We start from the raw sequence: 9,571 nt of genomic DNA on the forward strand, positions 1-9,571 counted from the left end.
ACGAAATAGACATGCAACATTAATTGAAAGTCAAGTTCGAGGTTAAATCAGTCGAAGATTTGAAATCAGTGAGTTTTTATTTTTTAGTTTTTGTTTAATTTCGTTTTAACTTTGTTTGGTTTTATTCGTGTGATTGGTGATTGTTTTTTGGCTACACTTCATTCATGTTTATTGGTTTCTATTTTGAGTCTCTTCTTCCTTTTCTTTTAATCGTTGATGCTGATTAGGTTAAACCCCGTTCTAATCCATGTGTTTTTATTTGTTTAGCTTAGTTTAGTCTAATAGTTCACGGCTCAGTTTTAGTCTGAATTTTTTGTTTAGACTCTGTTAATGGTAATCCCGTTAGGTTAAGTTTTGCTTCAAATTGAATGTGTTCTCATTTGGTTTAAGTAATCCTGTTTTAGGAGTAGTTAGATTTTGTTAAGCTTTATTTTATTAGTTAGAAATTAGATTGGATTCCCTGTTAATTGTGCTCTGATTTTAGTAGAATGATTTTCAGCCTTGATTCTTACAGTTTCTGTTAGTTTTAAGCAGGTTGGTTATAGCTGTTAGTTTAACTAGGGTAAAAGGGGGCTGAATTCATTTGGGATTAGGCTAGTAAATCTCAGGATAAAGTAGGGGTAATTGGGGCAATTCAAGGGTAAAGAATCTTCTAAAACTGAAATGGAGTTCACTAGAACATTCTAGAATGGGTTCTAAGATGGAAATTCAGAAAGTAGGTGTACTTACTTGAGTAACAAGTTAAAAATAAGAGGGCTAATCTGAAAATAAAGAGGGACTAAGAGTGTAAACAGAAAATTAGAGGGCTGCCCTCATTTGGCCTATAAAAGACACTCTTTAGTGCCTTAAGGAAGAAGTTTTTCAGCTCCAAAATCCCCCCCAAAAGGTGCTCTCTAAGTTTCAGATCTGATTTTGAAATTCAACATTCAAAAACCCCAAAAAACAATAGAAAACCTCTAGAAAAACAAAAAAAAAAATACTGTTCCAACAGATAATTCAGGTTAACTTTGGCTTTTAGATCAATTTTTATTCTTCTAGTTCAATACTTGGATTCTGAAACTTCAAGTGTTCCCTGGTCTGATTTCAAGCAATTTTGGGTCGGTTTAAACTGGTTTTGGATGAGTTGTGCATCTGCTAAAGTAGTCTAATGCATTTCGAGCTTATTTGAGTGCATTTCAAGTGGTCCTTGGGTTGATTTGTTAATTTCTGCTTGGTTTGAAATATTTCTGGAATCACTGAGTCATTTCTGGGCTAAAATCGGTTGTGTTTGTTGCTGTTTGAAACTCCAATCGCTGTTGCCTGCTCTGTTGTTGCTAACTTCTCCTTCTTCTTGTTACATTCTGATTTTCAGGTACACATTTGAAACTAATTTGATGTAGCTTTGAAGTGAAAAGATGAAATGAAATGCTTAGCTCTTTGCCTCCTGAAATGTGCTTGTCCGGGCTGCCCTAGTTGAATAAATAGTAGTTGATCTGTATATATTTACGTTTAAGTTTTGATTTGTGTTTACATGGTTCCAGAGTTGTATAACTTGGACTGCTTGGGACTGTTTGTGATTTTTAAACTTGATATTCTTCATCTAGTAGTAGCCTGCTTGGGACTGTTTGTGAGTTTTAAACTTGATATTCTTTATCTAGTAGTAGCTTGGTATAGAATAGTGTTAGTATAGTAGAAAATATCCTTGGTAATACAGCTGATTCAGATTTAGTTATCATATCCCTTAGAAGTTGAAATAGAATTCAAAATAGATGCACGTTTGTATTAGTACAAGAGCAGTAGTATTGTGTAATTGTTCATACGCTAGTTAATATAGTTGCTTCATTTACAGATTTAATCCACGCACAAAAATTCATAAGACTTTAACATGTTTGGTTAACCACGTATAAACCAGTTGAATATGTGCAAGATAATTGGATTCAGAGGGTAGCATGTTAGTTTGAATTTAGAGTTGATTGTGTGTTGGCCGATAATGAAGGCAGTCGTGAGTGAATCAATAAACCGAGATGCAAATAAAGTTAGTAAGAGATTTGGGCTCCTCTAAGGCCCCAAACATAACTGCTTCTGCTCAAACTAGACTTGGGCCCGACTCTGCTTAAGGCCCAGCGTTGAATAGCCTTCTCCCTCTCTTATAGTTAAACAATACCTCCTTTGGGGCTGCTTTGAAGCCCAACCTGCTGAAGATCTTAGTTTGGTTATTAAATTTGATTCAGTATCGTGACATAATGCTTTTATGGATGGGTTATTAGTAGTATTAATTCGTTAGGGCCTTTTCTTTTATTTTAAAAGACAAATAAGTAGAAAATCGTAGTTACTTTAGGACTGGCTTTTAAATAAAATGAGACGAGCCTCGCCGCACAAAACATATAAATTGCGGGGCCCTCGATAAATGTTTATACAACAATACTTAGAATTCAGAATGGGTCATTTAGCGAATTTCACGACTTTCCCCAAAGATAATAACACGATAGCTACTTTAGGCGCGTATTTTAAATAATTTTACCTTCCTAAATACGGGTGCACATTTATGTGACCCAAATCCAAATCCCAACGAAGTCGAAATGTGTCAAATATCGCGGGTGCATTTATGTGACGCGGTTCGAGACGTGTTTTCACGACGTTGCAATTCTCTTAAAATAATAATAATAAAAGCGGTTCAAAGTTAAAAGCATAAGCTAAAACATGTCTTAAAATCAAATAAATAAGCCAAATATGACAGTTGAGCGACCGTGCTAGAACCACGGAACCTGGGAATGCCTAACACCTTCTCCCGGGTTAACAGAATTCCTTACTCGGATTTATGGTTCGCAGACTGTTAACAGAGTCATAATTTCCTCGGTTCGGGATTCAACCGGTGACTTGGGACACCATTAATCTCCCAAGTGGCGACTCTGAGATCTTAATAATAAATCCCGTTCTGATTGTCCTTTAAGTGGAAAAACTCCTTTATGCCCTTGCGGGTGTAGGTAAAAAGGAAGTGTGAGAGCTCTGGCGACTCTGCTGGGGACAAGAACCCAGAACGTTTTGTTCAGGGTTCAGAATTCGAGCTTAGAATAATTGTTATGTTTGGCTTTATCTGATTTTCCTACATGTTTCCATGCCTTATGTGCTAAATGTTTACTGCTTTGATATTATCTGAACTGTATATATAAACTGTGCCGAAACCCTTTTCTTCTCACCTCCGGGGATGTGCTTACTGGTTGAGACTCCCTATTCTGTTAGCGTCATACCTTGAAATAAGAAAGAGGACGGACAAGTTACTAAGTCGGACGATCCCGCGGGTCCCCGATACGTAGCCCCCTCCTCGACTCGAGTTGTCCGCTCGGGTACACAGTCTAGAACCTATACCCAGGTTTTGAACTTAGAATAACTTGACCTCATGCCGGATCCCTAGTAGGAATGCTTATTTGTATCACGTGCATTTTGATATAGGGGACTCAACACAGGGGTTGGGTCCGTCTAGGACAGGTGTACCCGGAATAATGGACCATCCTGATGCATCCTATTTGTGCATTTATCTGTTTTGGATTCGCATGCTGACCGGCTTTGAATATCTGGAAAATTGAAAAGCGAAAAGGGAAAAGAGAAAATAGAAGTGTGAAAAGTTAATTACCTATATTATAAAAACCAATATCCAAGTAGTGCCGAAATGCTGCCGGATTTTTGAGATAATGAAAGTAAAAGAAGAAAAGTAGTTTTTTTTAGAAAAACAAAAAAAAAAGAGTTTTATTTTCAATTTAGTTTGTTTATTTGCCACTGAAAAAGAAAATATAAAAAAGAATCTTGCTTTCAGAAATAGTGTATTTGCCAACAAAAACAAAAGAGTATTGTTTTCAAAAATAGTTAGGTTTATTTGCCCGAACTATGCAGGTTTGATTCTCACCGGATGTGAGATACGTAGGCAACCCTCATCGGGTCCAACCTCCCCTTTGCAAAAAATAGCCAGAAAATGCCAAAATTTTTAATTTCGTCATGAATAAGTCGGGTGCCGCCATTCTTGTTTAAAATAAGCCGAATATCCTCAAAAGGGCGCCAGAAGGCTGTTTTTGCAAGAACAGCCACCCTGAGTCAGTTTCAACGGTTAGCAGACACAGCCTTAAAATCTTCTCCCCGAAGTGCTAAAAGGTCGTAACTGCAAAACCGGCCGTTTGTTTAAAATTAGAAATTTGAACAAAAATAGTGTCATTTTGTTTTTTTTGTTTTTCCTTTTTAGGTCAAAATAAATGATTAAATCACCTTAATAAATGTGCAGGATGAGCACGACTCAAAATGAACCTTTTTCAATCATGCATAAAATCCCTTTGGAGTTGCGTCTGTGGTGGAACGACTTAGGAGGAGAAGGGCAAGTATGAAGTCAAAAAATATTTGAAAGGGCTTACCGGTTTGTTGGAGATTGTGCCTCGAGGAGACATCATCAGAGCATTGGTCACATGTTGGGACCCGGCACATAACGTCTTCCATTTCTCGGACTTTGAGTTAACCCCGACACTAGTGGAGATAGCCGGCTACATCGGAAAAGATGAGGTTCCTTTAAGGCATAAGTACTTAGTGGCCCCAAGAACTGTAGCTGTGCACAGATTCTTAGACTCACTGAAAATAAGCAGGACGGTCCACAACGCAGATTTGGCGAACGGCTTTTGTACTCCACACTTCATATATCACAGATATGGCCACATAGGAGGTTTCAACAACCCGGAAAACAAGATATGTAGCAAAGGGAACCACCAAAAATGGGAGGAGCACAAACGTTTTGCTTTTATGGTAGTTTTTCTGGGGCTTGTGGTATTTCCGAGGAAAGATGAGAACATTGACATAAAAATAGCCGGGGTCGCCAGTACTCTACTCACTCAAGCCAAAAGCACTCTTGCGCCCATGACATTGGCCGAAATCTTCCGTGCTCTTACAGCCTGCAAAGCCGGGGGAGACTTCTTCGAGGGGTGCAATCTATTGTTGCAAATGTGGATGACCGAACACTTGTGCCGTCGTCCTCAATTCCTGAGTTATGGGTCTACAAAGAAGACATGTATAGAAGAGTTTTACACAAGGATTAAGGAGATCAGCTTGCCCGAGGGATTCACGGGCTGGACATCATACTTTCGGTCCCTCACTGCTAGTCAAATAGAGTGGACATTTGGATGGTTGCCTGTCGATGAAATCATATATGCCAGCAACGGGGCCGCACTTCCTTTTGATGGGTCTTAAGAGCATCCAGCCTTATGCCCCGTATCGGGTTTTAAGGCAACTCGGGAGGTGCCAAATAGTGCCAAAAGATGGCAATCTTAGTGCTCAGGTAGTTGAAATTAGCCCTGACGGACAGTTTCTTGAAGCAAGAGTCCGCCAGATCTGGAATGAATGCCAATACTTAAAAGTGGATACTTGCGTACAGGATCGGGCCAAAGGCGAAGTGTCGCCAGGATACCTTTCTTGGTATAGGAAAGAATATGAGCATGAAAGGCCAGCTAAAAGACCTCACATCCGGGAGTTTGCCGAATCATCGCAAGAACAGTGGGCTTGGTTAGCTAAAGAAAATGAGTACAGGGCCCGCATAGGAGCATTGGAAAAACAGGTCCAAGACCTCCAGTTTGAAAACAGCTTGCAAGCCGCGGCTGATGAGGGTGAGAGAAAGAAATTGGCCAAAGAGAATGAAGCCTTACGAGCCCAAATCCAAAAGATGAAGTTAGCGGCCGAAAATCCCGTCAGGAGTGCCAAAGATACAAATCTTATAGAAAATCTAAGGCAAAAAGTGAATGACTACAGTTTTGACCTCAACAAAGCGGAAAAGGAATTAGCTGGGGTTCGGAAACAATTGGCTAAAAACGCGGAAGAACGGGCCCGCATGGTTAAGCAGTTGAAAGAAGAATACGATAATGAGGTCACAGGATTAAAGAAAAAGGTCATTGCCACGGAGAAAAGAATGATCAAACAGGCAAAAGAATTCAAAGTTGAAAGAGAGCACTGCTATATGGCATTGGCACAATTAGAAATGGACTTGCAACAACTTCAGGAACAAAACCAGGTAGCCGAGCAAACTTTGGAGGCTAGGGCCCAACAGATAGGGCGTTTTCTTCAAGAAAAAGGCAGAATCAGAGAGAGAATCTTAACCGTTGCTCACTCCATTACTAGGAAATGCCAAATGTGCGAGAACATGACCCGTACCACCTTCTTTGCATCAGTGATGATATTTGTGAAGCAGATAATGAGTGACCTGGACAGACTTCAAGGGGAACTTGCATATAGGCCCGCGGCGAGACCGAATGATGTCCCGTGGGCACCAGGAGCTTTAATGTATTCATGATTGTCTTTTGAGTCTGTATTTCTTTTTCTACTAGAGTTTGTCATTTGAGTCTGTATTTCCGTTCTACTGGAGTCTGTATTTCCTTTTCATTAAAAGTCAGTCAGTTGATTGAGTCTGTGTTTTTGTTTGAAGCTAGAATAGGGATGGTGGAGTCTGTAGTTCTTTTCTGCATCAGAGTCTGGTAGTTGTTTAGCCTGTCAGTTTTGAGTTTTTGTAATAGACGTAGTTGCTATCAATAAAATTGAAATTCCCAAAAAATATTTTTGCTTTACATTTATTCTTCACGAACTATGCTCAGTCTGATTCACGCGAGGTCGTGATACGTAGGCAATCTCCATAGGATTCGACCATAACCAAATAATAAAATGGACAAATAGGAGAGAAAATGCAAAACGAGAGAGCAGCAGGAAGCAAGAAACAACAAAAAGGGAAGTGGCACATGGACATAAGGAAACGCCGGGATGACGCATACAACCAAGCAAAGGCATAATAGAAATGGTTAACTGCTTAGGTGCATTCATTCCCCAATGTGCGGTTATCTATCTGTTAATGCTCTAACCGCTAACAAAGTTGTTGTTGATGAGTCCAGGCAAGTGGTTAAGTTGACTGGCATTCTGGCAACCCATCCCTACAACACCCGCTCTAAGGATAAGTCAAACATGGTCAATCAGGAATTAGAAGCAAGCATTGTCGACCCGTCTAGGGAGGAGGAAGTAGTGGACGTTAACGCAATGAAGGAGGAGATGTATAAATTGAAGCAACAAATGGCCGAGATGTACCAGGCCTGGTCAAAGGGACACCCACCACCAGTCTATCCTGCTAATCCCACCTACCTCCCACCACTAGCTCAGCCTCAAGATCCTCTCACAGTGAACTCATCTCCGGCTTTCCCTACTTACCAGCAGTACTACGGAACCACCTCTCAAACACCACCACCTCCACCACCCAAACAAATTCCATGCCCTCCGCCACTAACTGCTCCTGTGTTTGTGGCTCCCCCACCTGTCGCATTACACAGGTCTTCTGGCGAACCTTTGTTCCAAACCCATGATAACCAGTATTACCCACCCGAAGCCACTTTCAAACCACCAGAGCCATGCCCTTACACTCCCCGTCTTGATCTCTCAGCTGAAGAAGAAAAGCCTCCCAAAAACCCTGAGCAAGAGGAAATGATACGGAAGGTTAAGAGCTTAGAACAGTCATTCAGAAATATGCAGGGGCTCGGAGGACAAGTGAGTGTAGCCTACAAGGACCTGTGCCTGTTTCCTGATGTCCAGTTGCCAGCAGGATTCAAGTTACCCAAGTTTGACTTATATGATGGACATGGTGATCCGGTGGCCCACTTAAGGGGGTTCTGCAGCAAAATGAGAGGAGCTAGGGGAAGGGACGAGTTATTGATGGCTTACTTCAGTCAAAGTCTAAGTGGAGCAGCCTTGGAGTGGTACACACGACAGGATCATGCTCGATGGTACACTTGGGACGACCTGGCCCAAGCGTTTGCATGTCATTTTCAGTATAATCTTGAAATTGTCCCGGACCGTCTGTCACTAACTAAAATTGAGAAGAAGCCCGGAGAAAGCTTCAGAGAGTATGGTTTCCGGTGGAGAGAGCAGGCGGCAAGAGTCGATCCTCCAATGAAAGAGAGCGAGATGGTTGATTATTTCCTACAGGCTTTGGAACCCACCTATTATGGTCACCTGGTGTCAGCAGTGGGAAAATCTTTCAACGAGGTCGTGAAAATGGGAAGTATGGTGGAAGAGGGTCTCAAGTCTAACAAGATTATGAGCTATTCAGCAATCAAAGCAACTACCCAGGCTATTCAGAGCGGCACTGGAGGAGTATTGGGAAAGAAGAAAGAAAGAAGAGGTTGCAGTAGTGGAATCGAGAGCTTGGTCCAGAGGTCCATCACCATATTATCACCAACCTCGCCCTCATCCCCAAACCTACCCACACACCCCATATGGCCCACCGCAGCACTATTACCCACCTCCTGTCCCCAATTTCTCTGTCCACCATGCCCAGACATACCCCCAACCTCCTACCCATGCGCAATGGCGCGCACCCACCCCACAAAATACTTACCCAGCTCAAAGCACCTACCCACCCCCAAGAACCAACAGAAATCCCACTGGAACCGATTTTCGACCTAACCCTGCATTTAAGAATGATAGGCTGCAAAAGAAGAAGACTTTCACTCCCTTGGGTGAATCTTACACTAGCTTGTACCACAGATTGAGACAGTTGGGCATGTTGAGTCCAATTGAATCCAAATTGCCAAACCCTCCCCCAAGGAATCTGGACCACTCTGTGAGTTGTGAGTATTGCTCAGGTGCGCCGGGACATGACACAGAAAAATGCTGGCACTTGAAAACGGCCATCCAGGAGCTCATTGACACCCGCCGAATTGAAGTGCAAGCCCCAGAAACGCCTAACATCACCCAAAATCCATTACCAACCCATCACGAGACCCATATGATGCAGCTAGTCCAAAACGGAGAGCATAAGAAGCCGTCACAAACCGTAATGATGATCAGGGCTAGTGAGGATAGATCAAATGAGAAACTAACAAAGGGGAGAGCATTGATCAAGGTAGAAGAGACAGTTAGCAAACCACTTGTGGTGGTAAAGAAGGAGCTTTTGAGCAGTGTTACAGAAAAACAAGAACCAGCTAAAGTGATAGTGTCGGGGCAGCTGCCAAGCCCGTTGTGATTGTAAAAGGGGCTCGCACATAGCCAGTTGTCATCAAGCCAGTGACTCAGTTACCAGTAATCAGTGAAAAGGCCGTCCCATGGAATTACGGCCGAGTGACAGTGACGTATAAAGGGAAGGAAGTTAAGGAAAAAGTGTGTGAAACCCATGGGCTAACTCGCTCAGGAAGATGCTTTGCTCCTGACGAGCTGAGAAAAGCTAAAATCACCAAAGATAATCCAGTACCAGTAAAGAAAGTTGTAACGGAAGAAGAGGCAGAAGAATTCTTGAAGAAGATGAAGGCACAAGATTATTCCATTGTAGAACAGTTGAGAAAGACCCCGGCACAGATCTCATTGTCTCATTACTAATCCACTCAGATGAGCACTGCCAGGCATTGATGAAAATTTTGAATGAGGCCCACATTCCTGATAAGACTTCCGTGAACCATCTAGAGAAAATAGCAAACAAGATTTTCGAGGTCAACAGGGTTACGTTTTCTGATGATGAGCTGCCTTTGGAAGGCACTGAGCATAATAGAGCACTCTACCTCATGGTGAAATGTGAAGACTCTGTGGTCACCCGGGTGCT

The sequence above is a fragment of the Nicotiana attenuata genome, unplaced genomic scaffold (genome assembly GCF_001879085.1).
Source record: "Nicotiana attenuata strain UT unplaced genomic scaffold, NIATTr2, whole genome shotgun sequence".
NCBI lineage: Eukaryota > Viridiplantae > Streptophyta > Magnoliopsida > Solanales > Solanaceae > Nicotiana > Nicotiana attenuata.